Source organism: Dipodomys merriami, unplaced genomic scaffold (assembly GCF_024711535.1).
Source record: "Dipodomys merriami isolate MVZ:Mamm:240054 unplaced genomic scaffold, mDipMer1.0.p SCAF_7, whole genome shotgun sequence".
In the NCBI taxonomy this organism is placed as follows: domain Eukaryota; kingdom Metazoa; phylum Chordata; class Mammalia; order Rodentia; family Heteromyidae; genus Dipodomys; species Dipodomys merriami.
In genome coordinates, this window is record NW_027206290.1 from 17,515,006 (window position 1) to 17,533,538 (window position 18,533).

Consider the following 18,533-nt stretch of genomic DNA (forward strand, 5'->3'; position numbering starts at 1 on the left):
CTTGTATCTGTAATACTAGCCACACAAGAGGCTGAGACCTGAGGATTGGGGTTCAAAGCCAGCCCAGACAGAAAAGTCCATTAAGACTCATTTCTAATATACCACCAAAAAGCCAGAAGAGGAGCTGTGACTTAAGTGGTAGAGGGCCAGCCTTGAGCAAGAAAGCGAAGAGACAGCACTCAGGCCCTGAGTTCTAAACCCCAATACTGAAACACAGGGATATGCATGTGCGTGTGCACACACACATTGTAATTCTAAACAGAGGCTTTTCTTGTTATTTCTTTGTATGTATTTGCTTTGTAGTTAATAAATTCTTGCCAGTCGCCAGTGTCCATCTGTAATATAATATTTGTGTTTTTAATAAAACATCTCAACAAGAACTGGATTAACTACCAGCACTGTTTGGTCACCGACAGTCTCAGTGCCAAGCAAATTTTTGTCAGAAGAAGAAATGCCTGGATTCTCAGAGGTTCAAGCTAAGTGATAGTAGCTACAGTTTTCTGGTTCTATCCATGGGATCACAGATCCTAGTCTCGAGGCCTCAAATCCTTAATGCCTGAATGTGGCCTGAACTTCTGAACTGGGGCTTTACAACGTGCCAGCAAACATATTATAATGTTTGATTTGAGCATATCAGCTTTACATATATGTATATTTCATATGAAGACAATGGAGTGTGCAAATAGTGTGTGCAAAATTCTTCCATAAAGAGCATCCAGTCGTTTGCTTCCACACTGAGGGGAGAGGAACACTGCAATGAGTTTTTGTTTCAGCCAGACAAAAATGGACTACTAGAGGTAATAAAGAAATCCCAGGGAAATTGATTAACTCCTGGATTGAGCCATGGGTGGTGTTGATGAATCTTCCATGCTCAAAGGCCTGAAGATGAAGAAGTCAGGGAATGATGCTATGTCCTACTGTATCCGTCAGATGTCGACTGCAGGCTGGGAGAAAATGAATGGTGAACACTACCTTTCTGTATGTCCTGGAGCCTGGGTCTATTCACTTCAGACTCCCAAGGCTGTTAGAGAGCCATCAGTGCGGGGCATTGTGCTGCATGTGTGAGGCTGAGCCTTTAGGTCCTGCCCCTTGGAACCCATGCTATCCTCTCGCTTGGGCATGTCCATGGGTCCAGACAGCCTAGTGCCCAGCTCCTCTCCTGGCCCCGAGGTCTCCGGGGAGCAGCGCTTCCTGTTGCCAGTGTGTTGCTGCTTAAAGCTTTCCAAGGATTTAAGGGTAATCCCCAAGGTGGTGTTAAACACACAGCATTAAGTGCAGCCACGCCGGGAGGCAGTGGGATTGAAGTTTCCTCTGAGACTCGCACTGTTATTAAAGGAGCTTGCTTACCCAGAGAAAGAAAGAAGAGAGAGACAGGAACCAACCAGCTCAGGTTAAAAAAAAAAAAAAAGAGTTGCTGCTCAGGCTGCTCGCCAAGGAGAGTTAGAGGAACATCCGGGCATAACACTGGGCATAAAGGGAGCAGGTGAAATAATTCAAAAGCTTAGGTTTGTGGTGCCGTACTTCATAGGGTCTACTGAGGCCACTTTTCCCTGGAACTCTTAGCTTGAATTCTCTGCCAGACATACCATTTCAAGAAATAAGCCAACACATGCATTAAGGTGTCCTGAGATGCCATCAGCCAAGCCAGCAAGCCGTAGTGTCTCGTGGCCAACATTGCAGAATTGTATGGTAAGGGATAGAGAGGTGCACACATTTCATTAACAACCATGTTGAGTGAGGTAAGCCAGGCTCAGAGAGACAAACGGCGCATGTTCTCTGGTGGGTGGAAATTAGATAAATTATACAGGATTCTAGATACTCACACACACTGAGACCAAAAACAGGATACTCTTAGGAGAGAAACACTAAGACTCCATGCCTATGTGCCTCTTTATATTTATGTAGAATTTATATATATATATATATATATATATATACATATATATCTCCAAATGAACTTCAAGATATGGAAACAAGAGATCTCTCTTTTTAATATATTAAAAAATTATTTTTGATGATCCTGTTTTCTTTATGTATGCTGTATTCACATGTTTATCTTAGGGAGGGTGAGGGGTAGGCACAGAATTCCAGGAAAAAAGGTTGAGCTCACTGGAGGGACTGGGAGAGACTGGGAGAGGGAGGGACTAGGAGAGAATGAGGGAACAGAAATCACTGTACCAAAGGAAATGTACTCATTACCTGACTCACGTAATTGTAATCCTTCTGTATATCACCTCTATAATAACAATATAATAAATTAATTACTAAAAAAAGTTTCTGGAAGTGGTTCTGTGGCTCAAGTGGTAGAGAGCTGGCCTTGAGCTGAAGAGCTGAGGGACAGTGCCCTGGCCCAGAGTTCAAGCCCCAGGACTGGCAGAAAAAAAAAAAAAGATAAATAGATCACAGGTTCATGAAAGGGAATGAAAAGAAATTGAGGTATTTGTGCAAGCGCTTCTTAAATTAAGCCTAAATTAAACCTCAGGAATTGATGGTGAGGAGCCTTCCATTATCTGAACTAGGTCTTGGTCTGTATTGATACAAACCCTCCCTCTCCTCCTTCCCGGGTCCTGGGGCTTGAACTGAGGGACTGAGCACTGTCCCTGAGCTTCTTTTATTCAAGACCAGTGGAAATAAAGTCTCATGAAATTTCATGCCAGAGCTGGCTTTGACCCACGATCTTCAGATTTCAGCCTCCTAAGTAGTTAGGACTACAGCTTTAGTTTTGTTTTTGTTTTTAAATATCAAACTATTTTTCTTCTCACTTTGTTCGACTGTGGGACTCCATCTGCCACTGGCAGAGAGGTTGCCCAGTGTTTGCGTCTTTTTTTTTTTTAAGCTAAATGACTGACATTTCTTCAAATACTGAAATATTTCCAGTCACTTTTGATCCCATATAGCGTAGACATTTTCTGTGGAATAAGATTGTTTCCTAGATGTTCTCATTTCAATTAGAAAAAGAATCAAGCCTCAATGATTTATTTATTGAGGGCTTCTGTAAAAACAAAGCAAAACAAAAAACAAAACAAAACTCCAACTGATCTTTCAGGATGTCCCTCTCTCCTCAATGACCTTGAAAAAGATGCTTTCAAAACCTGAGTGGCGTTGTCACCCCTTCCTGCACACATTAAGGGGTCTCCAGGGTCAGGAGTCAGAGTTCAGCATGACTCACGACGGTCGCCCAGCTCAGCCTCCCTTGAAGCGTCCACTTCACGGCGGCCGCTCCCGCAGCAGGCTCCCAGGCATGTCAGGGCTCTCGGAAGCCCTCTGGAGCTCTCACATTGGTTCATTCTTTCTTGTCTGCCTGGTCTTTCTCATGTGCTTTTCCTTGCAGCTAAGTGCTAGGATCAATTTGACCCTCTTCCGTATCCTGCTACCATAGGATGGCAGCGTGTTGTCTCTCTTCCTCTCTCTTGCTCTTGTTCTCTCTTGCTCTCTCCTTCCTTCCTTCCTTCCTTCCTTCCTTCCTTCCTCCCTCTCCCCTTTCTTTCTTTCTTTCTTTCTTTCTTTCTTTCTTTCTTTCTTTCTTTCTTTCTTTCTTTCTTTCTTTCTTTCTTTCTTTTCTTTCTTTCTTTCTTTCTTTCTCTCTCCCTCCCTCCCTCCCTCCTTCTCTTCCTTCCTTCCTTCCTCCTCTCCTCCCCCTCCTCCCTTCCTCCTCCTCTCCCTCTCTTTCCCCTCTGCCACCTCCTCCCCCTCTTCCTCATCCACCTTGTGGCCATCTTCCTCCTTTCCCCTGCTCCTCCCCACTTTCCTCCTCCTTCTCCCCTTCCTCCTCCTTCCCCCCTCCATCTCCTCCTCCTCCTCCTCCTCCTCCTCCTCCTCCTCCTCCTCCTCCTCCTCCTTCTCCTCCTCCCCCTCTCTCCACCCCCTCCTTCTCCTCCTCCTCCTCCTCCAGTATGCAGGGCTTGAACTCATGGCCTCCTGCTCCTGCCTAGCCTTTTTCACTCGAGGCTGGTACCCTACCACTTGAGCCACAGCTTTGTTTCCATAGTATTTATTTCTTAAGCAACTTTTATAACAACTTCTTCTCACCAGACTAAGTTTCTTGAGCCTTTAAAATGCCTATCATGGTACTTGGCACCAAGTGGCCCCACAATAGATCAATTCAAAGATGTTTTGGGACCAAGAAGATTTACAAAGAAGAAGTGGTCAATATTAGGTTGAGAAGAAACAGAGTATCTTTCTATTTCCTTTTCTCTCAAGACCAAAGGTGAAACAAATGGCAATGCCTGTCTTTAAAGGATGTTTCTGCGAGTTATTTTGTGTAGTGCACCCAGGCGTCCCCTTGGTCAGAGAATGGAGACATCCAGGCTTTGTCTTCATTGATTCCTCTGTCATCCTGCCACAGATGGGCACAAAATCATGCTAATTGGATGAGGCTTATGTGGACGCCTTATTAAGAAACTGAAAAAAGGGTCTGGGAAGGTCTGAAAATGATGGGGAAGTCTCAGGAAAGGGAGAGAGTATTTACCTGTTTGTCAGAAGAAATAGTTGAACCAGTCCTTAAGTGCCTAATAAGAAAACAGGGAGCACCATTTGTCTTTCAAGATTGCCCAGCATCTTGCTTCTCCTTCTCACGACCGCAATTCAAGCATGTCTTCTAGCAAGGAGGTATGCAGTACCTCCTATATGCCAACCTCGGTACCAGGAGTTGGAGAAACCAACACCCTTTCATCCCCTGGACCTTTGCAGCGAATAGGGATTTGAGAGAGGCCTAGGGCCAGGGTAGGCTGCCCATCTCTAGCCTAGTGGTCTGAGGAGGCTCTGGCAGACCCTCGAGTTGTGTCTTGAAGGCCGAGTAGACATTCACCAAGCCCCTGCGTCAAGTACTCTCTCAGAGGAGGAAGTGGCATGCGCATCGGAGAGTGAAATCTCATGATTGGACCATGCACCACATTTTCCCCAGGGCCCGCACGGATTTTTGCCATCCATCCCTCTCACGGGGGAGGTACAAGGCTGGAGCAGGGCCGTGTATTGAATTGTAGCTTACCTCGACAGCTTCAGACAGGGCTAAGCAGCTTTGCATTCCCCTTTGTGTTCCTAATCAAGGATCATGCTTTATAAGTCTCACCACTCTTCCTATTCCTCATCCTTGGGCTACCAAGGAAAGGGGCTGATTGACTCACAGAACCTTCTCTTAACATCCCTCACCCCCTGGGAAAACCTAGCCATGGGGCAGTTGCCCCAGGGGTAGTGAGAGAGGGGGACACAGCACCGGCAGGTGATGCTCATTCTGGTCCTGTGAAGGAGGGTCTTAATGACTTGAGCCCTGCAGGTGTTCTGACTTGTGCACTAGCTCTGCAGATATGGGAACCACGATCCCCCTGTTTGGCTGGGACTCCAGCCATCTATGTATGGCTAGATATCCCCTTGAAAAGGGAGAACTGGCATCAGAGAATTAAATGTTTTCATTGTGTTCAGCAAGAGCTAGGAAAAAAGATGCAAGAAAGAAAGTGGGCTAGACTCTTTCACAGATGAGTGTATGTCTTCGGGTCCATGTGTCTTGTGTCTTTTTTTCTCTTTTCTTCTAATATTCCTTTCTTGGGTACAGCAAATTACAGCAACTCAATTAGGAAAAGCCAGAAGCATCTTCTGTCTTCCCCCCTTCTTTTTCACATTTGTTTAAAAGATCTTTGTTCATGACCATGTAATATCATTTCACACGGGTCTAGCAATAACAATCTGTCCTATTGTGAATTAATTTTGATTTATAGCCAAGTGCTCTAATAGATTTTTCTGGTGAATGGCTCCTGATACTTTGGGTGAGCAAGCTCTTTGTGGGTCTGAACCTGTGTGTTCACTGACTGTGGGAGTGAGCTCCTTACCCAGCATGCCTGCAAATCGGGGTTTATCTGAAAGACAAGTGGGAGCCAGTGTCTAGGGCTAGGAAAACAAAAAACCAAAAAACCAAAAAAACCCAAAATCAAGGCCAGCAGTTCTGAAGCTCAGGCTGGGCACTTGCACCTCTAGGGGGAGCTAGTCACACGTATTATGATGCAAAGGATCCTACTAGGGCTTATCAAACTGCCATCTCTTTCTCCCAGCCTAAGAGTTCTTGGGCCTTATTTTGAGTCATCCCTTCCCTGGCCCTTATTTTTCTCATCCTTCCTTCACCCATCCCTGAGGCCAGCAAAGAGTTTCCATGTTCGAAGCTGGCAGTTTTGGCATTCTGTGGTGTTTTATTTGTCAGGGTAGGCGGTGCTGTGTTACAGTAACCGGCCTCCTCAGAGTCTCGGAGACATCAATGGTATTGTTTTGTTTTTTTTTTTCTTTCATTTTCTTTTGCACTCCCAGTCCATTCTTAGGGTTGTGAGCTCTATATCAAATCACCTTCGGATTCAGGCTGAGAATGATACTTGTTATCCCACGCAGGAAAGGCAAGGAATCAGATCCTCAGCACGTGCATTGGGAGAGGAGATCCAAATCATCTGTGAACAGCCCTCAGGTCTTACACACTGCTGGAAAGGGGGAGGAAGTATGGCTCAGAAGTTCAAATCCTGCTTCTGATTCTTCTCAGATGTTAAATAACTTATAAATCTCTCTCTGCCTCTACTTCATTTTCTGGATGTTACATAACAGGGAGCACAACACATTTCTCCTGTCCCTGTCACCCACCCCTCTCTCCACCTAAGTCCCCCTGAAGTGCCAGCACTTTATCAATCTGTTGATTAAGGAGAGAAACTCTCTGTGTCTTCCAGACAACAAACAAGACAGCCCTGGTGACATTTGCCAAAGCTCATAAAAATAACTATTAAGAAGGCAAACTGTGCTTAGAAAACTATTAATTGGACTTGAAGCTCATTAGGAATTAAAAACAGCAACAAAAAAATTCACCTTTAGCATCAGGGGGAAAAAAATTCTCCTTGAGAGACACCACAGCTTCCTGCCAACAAACGCAGCTCCTGACCCCCCCCTCCCCCCACTTTCCCCATCAATGCCCAGAGGACTCTCTGCCTGGCTACAGAGGCTCAGGCTAACCTCACAGATGCCAGGGACTTCCGGGTAGCTTTCATGCTTGGCAGGCATTCCCATTTTATTTATGATATCAAAGCTGAGACGCTGTGTTCTCTTCTCCCGAAGACATAAAAGAGATTCGGAAGTCTTCCCAATCATCTTGTAATTAATGTTACCACGCACGCCCAGGACATTAAAATGTTAACAGTGTTAGAATCGTGTGCTTTGGAATACCGAGTGAGGGCTTTATTAGAAAGAAATGCTCAGTAGATGTCATCCACCCTAATTGAGGACATCAGGGTGCCTGCTGCTTGTTCTTGTCAGTGGTGCAGAGTGGTTTTTTTTTTAATTTATTCATTTTCTTTACTGCTAGAATCTGCTCTCATTATTAGACTATCTTGTCACTCATTTGCATTTCAAGTGCAGGGACTGGTAGGGGGGTAGCAGCTATCTGCCTTCGAAGAACACTTCAAGGGTTACTCTATCAAATAGCGGCACAGTAGCTCAGTGAATCTGACATCTGGGTTAGCTTACTCCCACATGCTCGGTGGTGTCATTAGCAGGATTAATCTTAGCTTTAATTTCATAATGATTCTTATTCTAATATATGTGAATGAACACAAAGTCTCTTGACTCATTATCACCAATTTACCCAAGATATGTAATCAGGCTCTTACATTCACCAACATTTATTTTTGCTAATACATCTAAAATTGTAGATTAAGCAAATACAGTTAGTTCCAGCTGAGTGAATGCCTACTGAGGTAGCACGGTAGTATTTATGTTTTAATTAAGTACATTAATGGTGTTGGTTAAAAAAAATTTTTTTTTCTTGACTAGGTACTGACCAAAAATGTGTTCATTGGGACAAACCACGTCCTTGTTTGAGCCAGCGGCGCCCAGCTGGAAAATTAGTCACAGTAGCATTATGTTAGAAGCCATTACCCAGTTCTTTTTGGCAAATTACTCAAATTCCCTCTGCTAATAATGTTTTTAACCTTTATTAACAAGATGGAGGTACCTGGTTTCATTCCAAACAACTCTGTTCCCCTAAGGAAACAGAACCTCAGGTCCTTCATGGTGAACATAATTGTAGTTCAGTTTTCTTTTCATCTCAATTCCATCAAATATTTCGTGTGTCGCTTGGAATCTCTTCATGTGAAGAGAGCCAACCATTCTCCCTCTCATTTGATACTAAGTTCAGTACTCTCTTGGTGGAGGTGAGGTGAGCGCCAGGGAGGAGATGGTGCAGTAGTAGCAAATTCCAAACCTTTCTTCACAGACTTCCACACTGGACCAACTTTTTCCATTTCCCAGATGTTGGCACCCAGCAGCAATGTAGTGCCTTTATTATTGATGGATAAAATGTTCAAACATTTAAAGAAATGAAAGTCAGCTTTGCATTTTTAATTAATTAATTAAAAGTACTGTAAATGCCAGCTTGTTAATTGCCTTGCACCTGCAAGCCAACACAGGTTTTTGTGCATTCTTTCTTGGAATATTAAAAAATTCCCCCCCCCTTGCATGTCTTTATAATGCTTGGGAAGTCTCTCCAGCAAACATATTAGTAAAGAGTAAATATTGAATCTTAGACAAAACTCATGGCTTCATCTTTCACTGTACCCAGAATAGGATTTAAAGGAGGATTTAGATTTCCAAGGCTTCTAATTAAGTAGTGATAATCAGGCTTTCTGCTGAGGGTCACTTCCTGGGAGTAATTTGAGTTATTAAAATGCATGTTTTTGTTTGTTCTGCTTTGTGAGCTAAAACTGATCCCTTTTAATATAGCAGCAAATATGCAAATTGGTGTTTCATTATATTGTGCAATTTATGGCAATCTTCTCTAATTTGCTGAAAGGTTGGGAGACTGACCTTGTCATTCAATTTTTTTTGGAGGGGAGGTAAAGCTAAACTAATTATGTGGATTTTTTTTAATTTTATGAAACTCTGAAAGTGGGCAGCGTAAGTAAAGAAAGTGACAAATTTAACTTTCCCTTGGCTCCCATATTCATCAAAGATGGCTTTCGGTTTTGTGTGGAGATTGGTGGCAAAGAGTGGGTAATTTCTACCCTGACTCTGGAGTCAGTTGGTTTTAAATACTGAGTGGAAATTAAAAGGAAGAATATAAAACAAAACAAAACAACCTCCTTCCAGAAACCCCCTCTCAAACCCCTTCTACCACAGAAAACTGTGGCGTCTTTACTGAAATAAGTTAGCAGGTGTCTACTTTAAATTGTCGGTGGCCAGGGAATGTGGAAAAAGAATGATTACTACAGGTTGAACAGTTAGTTTTCTGCTCAAAGGTGTCTCCAAATCTTTTATTTTTATGATATTAGTTTTGCTCTTTATGGCTGCTAAAATTGCAATCTTTTTTCAGGGCTTCACAGGGTTTTCAACTTTGATCAGGAGAATTTCTCTCTCAAATAGGTCAATACCATGGCCAGCACAGGCAGGTCCAGTGAACCATCCACGGGGAGTTCTAGGCAGTGGATCTCACACCATAGCCTGTCAAGAATTGCTAAAAGTTTCTTGCTAAAAATTATATGCAGTGGGGCTGGGAAGGTGGCTCAGTGGTAGAGCGTTTGCCTTGCATGCATGAGGCCTGGATTGGATTCCTCAGCACCACATAAGCAGAAAAATGTCAGAAGTGGCGCTGTGGCTCAAGTGGTAGAGAGCTAGCCTTGAGCTGAAGAGCTGAGGGACAGTGCGGAGGCAAAGTTCAGGCCCTACAACTGACCAAAAAAAAATTATATGCTGGGATCTCTCGCATATAAAATTTGAGCTCAGCATTCCTGATATTGGCTTTGAGTAATCTGTACTTCTTCACTGCTTTCTATACTTGGGAAGAATACATAGCCAGGTGAGTCTCTCCTACCCAATACTCACTCATCAAAAATGTCTGACAATTTTTAAAACAAACAAACCAAGGCTGTGTCATGAGTAATTTCTGCTCTGCAGGGGATACTGTGTTGGTACACAGTATGAATAGTACTGGAAACAGTTCCAGACAAAAATGCTATGGGAAAGTAGGTTAGACATCAATTCTAATTGGAGGTGGTATTTGACCTACACCTTGAAGAGGGAGACATTCCTAGCAGGATTTGCTCATTGGGAAGAAGGGAGGAGAAACACACTGGTGGTCAGGGAGGAATGTGGACAATGGTGGGAGCTGAGAACATACCTAGCGTGGTCAGGACAGAGAGAGCAGCCCAACAACGTGAGCACAGCATATGTTACGTTGTGGGCAGCAAAACTAAGAACTAAGGAAAAAAATTCTGAGATTGGCAGGTCTCAATGCAGAGCAGTTGGGCTTTTGTTTGGAGGGCAGGAAGTAGGTGCATGTCAATTTTAATGGGTGATGTTGACTGAGCGGCAAGGATGAAATTAAAAGGCAATAAGGTATGTTAGGAGGCTACTGACAGTCCACACGAAAACACCAAGTCTCTTAACCAGGAGAATGGGAATGGAGATGAGGACGATAAACTGGATTCAAGACACAGATACAACCTGGCCACAAGTTGGACTAGAAGGGAGGAGAGGAAAAAAATAGACAAAAGGGATTTGCAGTTGAGCAATTGCATGGATGGTGATAACACCATTTCACCGAGGTAGGAGATGGAAAGAAACAACTAGTAGAAATAAAGACTGTCTAAGCAGGTGATACTTGGTGGGTTCCAAGGCCACCTGTGTCAGCAACCCTAGGAAGCTTATAAAAAACGCAGAATCTCTGGAAATACAGTTGCCCCAGAAAAATGTACAATATTTATTTTTATTTTGTTTTTGCTAGTTTGAACAAAAATGAGGTGGAGCTGAGGTTCGAGCTCTCTGAACTCAAGATCTTTAGCTTACTTGGCTCTGCTGGTGCTCTACCACTTGAGCCACACTCCAGCGTGGCTTTTTGCTAGTTATTTTGGAAATGGTATCTCAGAGACTTTTCTGCTTGGACTGGCTTTGAACCACAATCTTCAGTTCTCAGCCTCTCAAGTAGCTAGGACTGATTACAAGGCAGGAGCTACCAGTACCTGGCTAATTTTTATGTTGTTACCTGTTGGTGTAAGAAGTTAATTTAAATATAAATAAAAAAGCAACACTTCATTTCAGACCTAGGAAACCTGCATTTTTACACCATGCCAGGTGACTCATCTGTGCCTAAAAATCAGAGAAACACTAGTGAGTATGAAATCAGTAGTTAGGTGTCCTTTGAAGGGCCCTGTGCAGGTTGTGTTTTGTGGTCATGTAAGTTTGAAGAAAGCTTCACACCTACTGGGAGTTCATAAGAACAATTCCAATTGGCTCACTAAAGGCTCTGAGAAGTTCTATATTGGTGTGGCTTTCACAAACATTTCCGATGTTTGGAAACACAAGCAAATTCTTCATCATAGTGTTGCGTTCTACCTCTCATCACCTATGAATGTGATCCATATGGAAATAGGGTATTCGCGAATGTACTCCAGGTAAGATGAGGTGAGAAAGGAAAAAGATTTAGAGATGTTGAAACAGTTTACGCCTTAAGAATCTATGGAATGGATGGGGGAGACAATTTAAAGAAAGGAAAGGGCAAAAAAGAAAAAAAAATTTGGAAGGGGCTGGGAAGGTGCTCAGTGGTAGAGCGCTTGCCTTGCATGCATGAGGCCCTGGGTTCGATTCCTCAGCACCACATAAGCAAAAAGAAAAAAAGCCAGAAGTGGCACTGTGGCTCAAGTGGGTAGAGCGCTAGCTTTGAGCTGAAGAGCTGAGGGACAGTGCCCAGGCCCAGAGTTCAGGCCCCACGACCGGATCCAAAAAAAAAACACAAAAAAAACTTGGAAGGAAAAGCTATATTTGGGGGAAGATTGAAAAAGTCCAGTGAACAAGAATTTAGGAGACCAAGGAGAAGAGCGGGAGAAAGGAAAGCCTTTGGATTTCATTATTAGGTAGTCAAAGGAAGTCTTCCCGGGAGCAGCTGGAGAGACTTGGTGGTGATCTAGAAACAAATTGACAGTCAAGGAATCACAAGGAACTTCCAGCTCAAGAGGGCCACTGAAGAAAGCATTGGAAGCCACCGTCTTTCCTTGGATCTGGCCTGAGACTTCACAATGCTTAACAGTTGGCCAGTTCTGAGAACTTGAGCAGAAGACAGAGGGTGGACACAGACCCCAGACGCCTCCTCTAAATTCAGCACACCTGACTTCTTTAAGTGTACACATGACACCTCTTCACTTTCTCCCAGGATCCTTTATTCAAGTTCTGGGCATCTAGAAGAGGGGGTTTGTGTGTGTGTGTGTGGTGGTGGTGGTGGGGTAGAGGAGTGGGCGTGGCCTTTGCTGACTCAGTTGTCAGGTACAGGGCTGCACAGCATGGTAGAGCTGAAGGCCAGCCATGCACATTGGCTCTTTCAGTGTTCTTAAAAAATTACAAATAGAAATGTCATATGATTCAGCCATTCCAACTCTGGGCATACTAGCCAAAAGAACTGAAAGCAGATCCTTGAAAAGAGTTGCATACCCATTTACAGTTGCATTATTTACAACAGCTAAAATTTAGAACTCTAACTTGCCCATCAAGGATGAATAAGTAGATAAAACAAAACAGACATTTCATGGAATACTACTTAGCCTTAAAAAAGAAAGTAATTCTGACATACACTTTATGGATGACCCTTTGAGTTAAGTCAGATACCAAAGGATAGACATTCAATGATTCTACTGAAAAGAGTCAAAATCATAGGGTCAGCAAGTGAAATGGTAGTTTCCTGATCCTGGAGACAGGGGAAATGAGGAATGACTATATATGGATGTACTTTCAGCTTGCCTTAAATGAAAAGAATAATGGAAATGGATGGGGGGTGATGACTGTACAAGATTATGATGGATTTAGTACACAGAAATGTAACACTTAAAAACGGTCATGGTGGTAAACTTTATGCAATATGTATTTTACCACAACAAAAACACTGACCATGACTAAAGGAGAGGTGACAAGTCAGGTTGACGGACAGTTACGTCGAACATGTATGCAATTGGCGTTTACAGTGAATAGAATAAGACCAATAAAACCGCAAGGCATTCACAAATACTAGTGCCACTTTTATGAAATAAAGACTTGATTATGTAGCTGGCAAGAGCACTCTGCATTGTAGAAGATGTCTGTGCTGATTACCTCATGCTTTGAGACATTCTCTGCAGATTTGTTGGGTCTCACTGATAAAGAGAGAGTCCTGTGGGCATGCAGGTGGAGGAAGTGTGCTGACTGAGAAAGCAGGGTCAGGGGTGAGGAGAAGTTCCCCTGGTCTAATTCACGACCCTTCTTGAAGATGCCTTGGTGGTTGAATCTAGATTTCTTTCTTTCTTTCTTCTTTTCTCCCCCAATTCCTTTCATGGAGAGTGGAATCTGAGAGGGAGCAAAGGCAGAGGAGAAAGAAAAGGAACTGGGACAATTCCTAGCCCGAGGAAAAAGGAATTAAGAAAAACTGCCATTGTTGAAACAAAGGAATTTCTTGTGGAGAGAGAATTGATTGTATGTTTTGAAACGATTTTCATGATGTTTTCTTCTCCTGGGGCCAGTCAAAAATGCTACTTTTCTGAGACTTTGAAAAATTATTAGCGAACTGTTTGACATTCCTTCCTGATACTCTTATGGATGTCAATATTTACAGAAGTGGGAAGATGCTAATCCATAAGTAGAATAATGTACTTTCTCCTAGTTTCTAATCAACATTAAATACTTAAGCATATTCAGAATCAATGTTTTGATTGTGATTAATGTTGATTTTGTTAATCTTTAGGAAATTGACAATTTATATTACAGATCACAGGGTTTAATAAGAAAATAAGTTCACTCCTCTAAGTCTTTGAGTTTAGGGTTTTAATTGTAAGATATCTGTTTCTTTATTCATGATTGATTTGAATAACTTGTCTTATACTTAATACCTTAAAATATACTTCTTCCATGATAGGGTGCAATCCATGGCTCCCTTTTTAGCTATCTCTTATTGAAATGTGTTGGATTTCTCCCAGAAGTTTTGCCTTGACAATGATTGGTTAACTAACGGGTAAGAGAGATCTAGCATTTCATCAATGCCAGACAGGTAATGAATGCTTTGCTTTTCACTTCTCATTTAGGAATGGAGCTCTTCCTTTGCAATGCTTGTCCGTTCTGGGTTTCCCTTAATGGTTTTCATAGCCAGATTTTTATAGGCACGAAACCACCAGTGATGGAAGTTGGTGAGAAAGAAGAGATGGCTAACAATTCCATATTATTGAAGCTCCCACTGAGATTGCCTTGGAGAGGAAGACAGATCTTGTGGAATCTTGTGGAACAGCACAGAGATGCTATCTGCCCCAGAGCAACTTGCATTGATTGGGTTTTAGACTCTCCATTCCCCTTAAGCTGATGACATCAATTGGAACTCTTGCTCTGCACAATGGTGGTGTCTCTGAACCATAGCCTTCAAGCTAACGACTGGGAGGTTAACTGGTTGATAACACGTTGCATTGGAGAAGTTGGTTTGCCCCCAAGCAGAAGACTTGAAGTTCATCTCTTAGTAATCTTACCCACGAGAGATGATTTTGCCTGTCCAGTAGACAATGCTTGTCCTTGATTTGGGCTTTCTATGAAGAACTTGATACCAGAGCGCAATGTAGGTGTGTGCAGGTACTGAGTCCAGTGTGCCAAGTAATACATCTCATGCCCAGGGTCTAATCACCTGGAACAATGTGGCTTCGTGTTACTATGTGGTCGCTATTATTCTTATCCTTACTATTAACACCGGGCTGTGGATGCCGGCCTTCTTCATGCTTCCCAGGGCTGGATGACACAGTGCTAGGAACACAGTGGTGGATGGCCACCTCATGTGTTTCTTTGGTGCTCTAACAATGCCAAAGGGTTGTGAATATACTCCCTTCACAGGAAGTTTACTAGAAAGATGAGAGAATACCCTAGGGCCCCTCAGGGACAAGCATGCCACCATACAATGAGCAAGAAACTGGGAAAGTTGTCTTCATCTCTATGAATGGAACCATCACCCACCAAGCCAGGCATCTGGAATTATCCTCCATCAGTCTCTTGCCCTCATCCTCATCATGCCCTTCTTCTGCCAGAAGCTTCTAAATCCTTTCAGAATAAAATAATTCTGTACCTGACATAACTAGCTCTTGTGGGCCTTGTACTCAGCGCCACCCTTGGAAGCCACGGACATGCGCAGTGCGGTCCTTCATCAGGACTCCGCTGCTGTCTTCTCCTGAAAATGCTCCCATAATCATCTGCATGGATGAGATCGTCTCACTTTTTAGCAATCAGCTAATCTGTATGTTCTATTCTCTCTACACTCACCCATCACTAGAGCAGAAGTACTTTAAGAGCAGGAACCCGGGCCGCCTCCAGTTCTTTGCCCACTGCCCAGCAAATAGCGCACATGTATAAGGGATTCTTGTTTGGGACCAGGTGAACAGCTGAATTCCCTTCTTGCAGATACGTGTGAACGCAGAACCCTGGGTGGTTGCACACGCACAGATTATGTTTTCTATTCATTTCAGTTTTAAAGAAGGGCACCATATTTGGAGATGTGTTCAGACTCTTTTGAACTCTAATTTGGTCAAAATGAATATCAATGAATATGAGTATGACTGTTATGTGCAATGGAACCCTGTGAAGGCAGAATCCTGTGAGTTCGCATTGCTTAGGGTAGTTCAGAACAAACCCAACCTCAAATCAACCCGACCACAGACCTCAGCGAGGCCTGAACACAGTGTACTATTTATAGCAGGTACAGGAATTTAGTAAATAAACAGACAATGGATATCGGTGAGGATCATCAATAGAAAAATGATGTAGCTGTAGTTTATGACTGAGAAAACAAAAAAGGTATACCTATTTCAAATATCTCTTCCAGAAGGAGAGACCATTATGGAAGAAGAGTAGAAGTGGAAAATATCCTGTAGGCACTGCCTTTAATTTATTTATTTAGTTGTGGGGCTTGAATTCAGGGCCTGGATGCTATCCCTGAGGTTTTTGTTTTGCTCATGGCTAGTGCTCTTATCACTTTGACCCACATCACCACTTCTGGCTTCTTTGCTGGTTAATTGGAGACAAGAGTCTCATGGACTTTCCTGCCCATGCTGGCTTTGAATCATGATCCTTAGAACTCAGCCTCCTCAGTAGCTAGGATTACAGGCATGAGCCACCAGCACTTGGCATATATATATATATATCGTTGCTTTGGAAGGGGTTCACTTGTCTTTAGGGATACCTGGCAAGATTGTTTTCATGTTCTCTATACATCCTTTATTCTGCCATGCCTTGTTTGTGGGAGGGAAGGTTCAGAGCAGTGGATGCAAAAGTAGGATTGCACTGGAACATGGGAGGCAGGTGAAATGAGGAAAAGGAGAATGAAAAAAGGAATTCTATCCAAGACTCCTGGGCATCTCTCCAAGGTTTACCTTCTACAAACTGAAAGGCGGCTCTCCAAGGAAAAATGCTGTGGCATCTTTCAGATTCTGGGGGTCTTGGATCCGCTTACTCTACATTTTCTTCCTGGCAGTGAGCTGTGCATGCTCTGCCTGCTTCCATCGAGTTTTTTGGGGGGATGGAGTGAGGAAGAGAGGACAGATGATGAATTTGGACAAGAATATTATCATCTAGAATCACATTAGCCAGAAATTTACTTCTACCTGAAATATGCTTTAAATAAGTTTAGAAAGAGGAAGCTTTGGTTGTGTTCTCCAGAGTTGTTGAGGCTCTCTTCTCTTTACATTGACTCTCAGATATAAAGGGGGTATATCCTTCTATTTTCCATCTTAAGTTGATGTAGTCTTTTTAAAAAAAATGTTTGATGGAAAAATACAGAGATTCTGGTGAGCTATAAATAATTGGTCTACTATTTAAATATGGCTGTTGATACAGAATTTAATGATGTCTATCTCAGCTAGTACCTTTAACATTGACTTTTTTTTATCCTGGTGATGTTGCATTTACTGCCTTTCTGGGTGTCAGCAATCTCTTCTATTCATTTAGAACTTGATGAGGTGGAGACTTGAGCTTTAGAAGGCCAAGGTTTTGAGGCCACGGATGCTTGGGGAAAGTCATTTGCATTCCTGCAGACCACTGATGAGCCCTTGCTGCTTGGTGCTTGTGCTGTTTTGTTCAGGTCAAGGGTAAGAGCTTGGTCCATTAGCTGCATAACTGTGGATGAATCATTAACCCGACTGTCCCTCATTTTCTTCATCTGTAATTGGGGATAATAATACCTGACCACGAAGAGAATTGGATGAGAGGTGTGGAGAGAGGTTGAAACCCCACAAACTGTGCAATGAGTGACATCTTCCCATCGCCTTCTAAGTTAGCTCAGTGTGCAAGGCCTGCTGATTCTGGTGATTATGTGTTACACTTGCTCTTGTTTAACAAAATTATGTGCTAGGAGATAGCTGTTAAGTGTTGGGTATTCCCAGGACTTTATTACAAGAAACTTTTTTATTTTTGCTGTTTTGGGGGCTTGAACTCAGGGCATGGGCACTGTCCCTGACCGACAGTCCTTCCTTCCTTCCTTCCTTCCTTCCTTCCTTCCTTCCTTCCTTCCTTCCTTCCTTCCTTCCTTCCACTTTAACTCTTGGTCTTCCTCCCTCCATCCCTCTCTCCTATCTTCCCTCCCTCCCTTCCCTCTCTCTCTCCCTCCCTCTGTCCTTTCCTTTCCTTTCCCTTCTTTCCTTTCATTTCCCTCCCTCCTCTCCCTTCCTCCCTCCTCTCCCTCTCTCCCTCCCTGCTTTCCTCCCTCCCCCTTTCTTTCTTTCTTTCTTTCTTTCTTTCTTTCTTTCTTTCTTTCTTTCTTTCTTTCTTTCTTTCTTTCTTTCTTTCTTTCTTTTACCTTCCTTCCTTCCTTCCTTCCTTCCTTCCTTCCTTCCTTCCTGTCTGTCTGTCTGTCTGTCTGTCTGTCTCTCAAGGCTGGCACTCTACCACTTGAGCCACAGCTCCACTTCTGGCTTTTTTTGGTAGTTAATTGGACATAAGAGTCTCATGAACTTTCTTGCCTGGGCTGACTTCAAATCACAACCCTCAGATCTCAGCCTCTTGAGTAGCTAGGATTACAGGTGCGAGCTACTGGTGCCTGGCTGAAACTTTGTTTTTATCGAATACAAGTGGTGTACAAAGGAAGACGCTTCTACACAAGAACATGAAATGCTTCTTCATCCTCATCTGTGAGGGTCAAAGCTATGTCATGTTGGTGACATAATTCTACACTCCACACATTTGTGCACTTTTTGGGAGACAGGGTCTCACTATGCAGTCCAGGCTAACCTTGAATTTGAGATCCCCCTGCCTCTTGGGTCCTGAGGATTATGTATGTGTTTCCAAACACAGCCCCAAATTTACTGTTTTGAGAAAGAGAAAATGAGGGATGTTAAGTCTCTGGTCAAACAGAAATTTTGGCAGAAGGAAGCTAAGTAAAGATTTGAGGCATCCTAACAAGTTTCAGGTGCAGTGTGACTTTTTTGGATGGGGTCAGTCATGGGGCTTGAACTCTGGGCTTGGGCGCTGTCCCTCAGCTCTTCAGCTCAAGGCTAGCGTTCTACCACTTGAGCCACAACACCACTTCTGATTTTCTGGTGGTT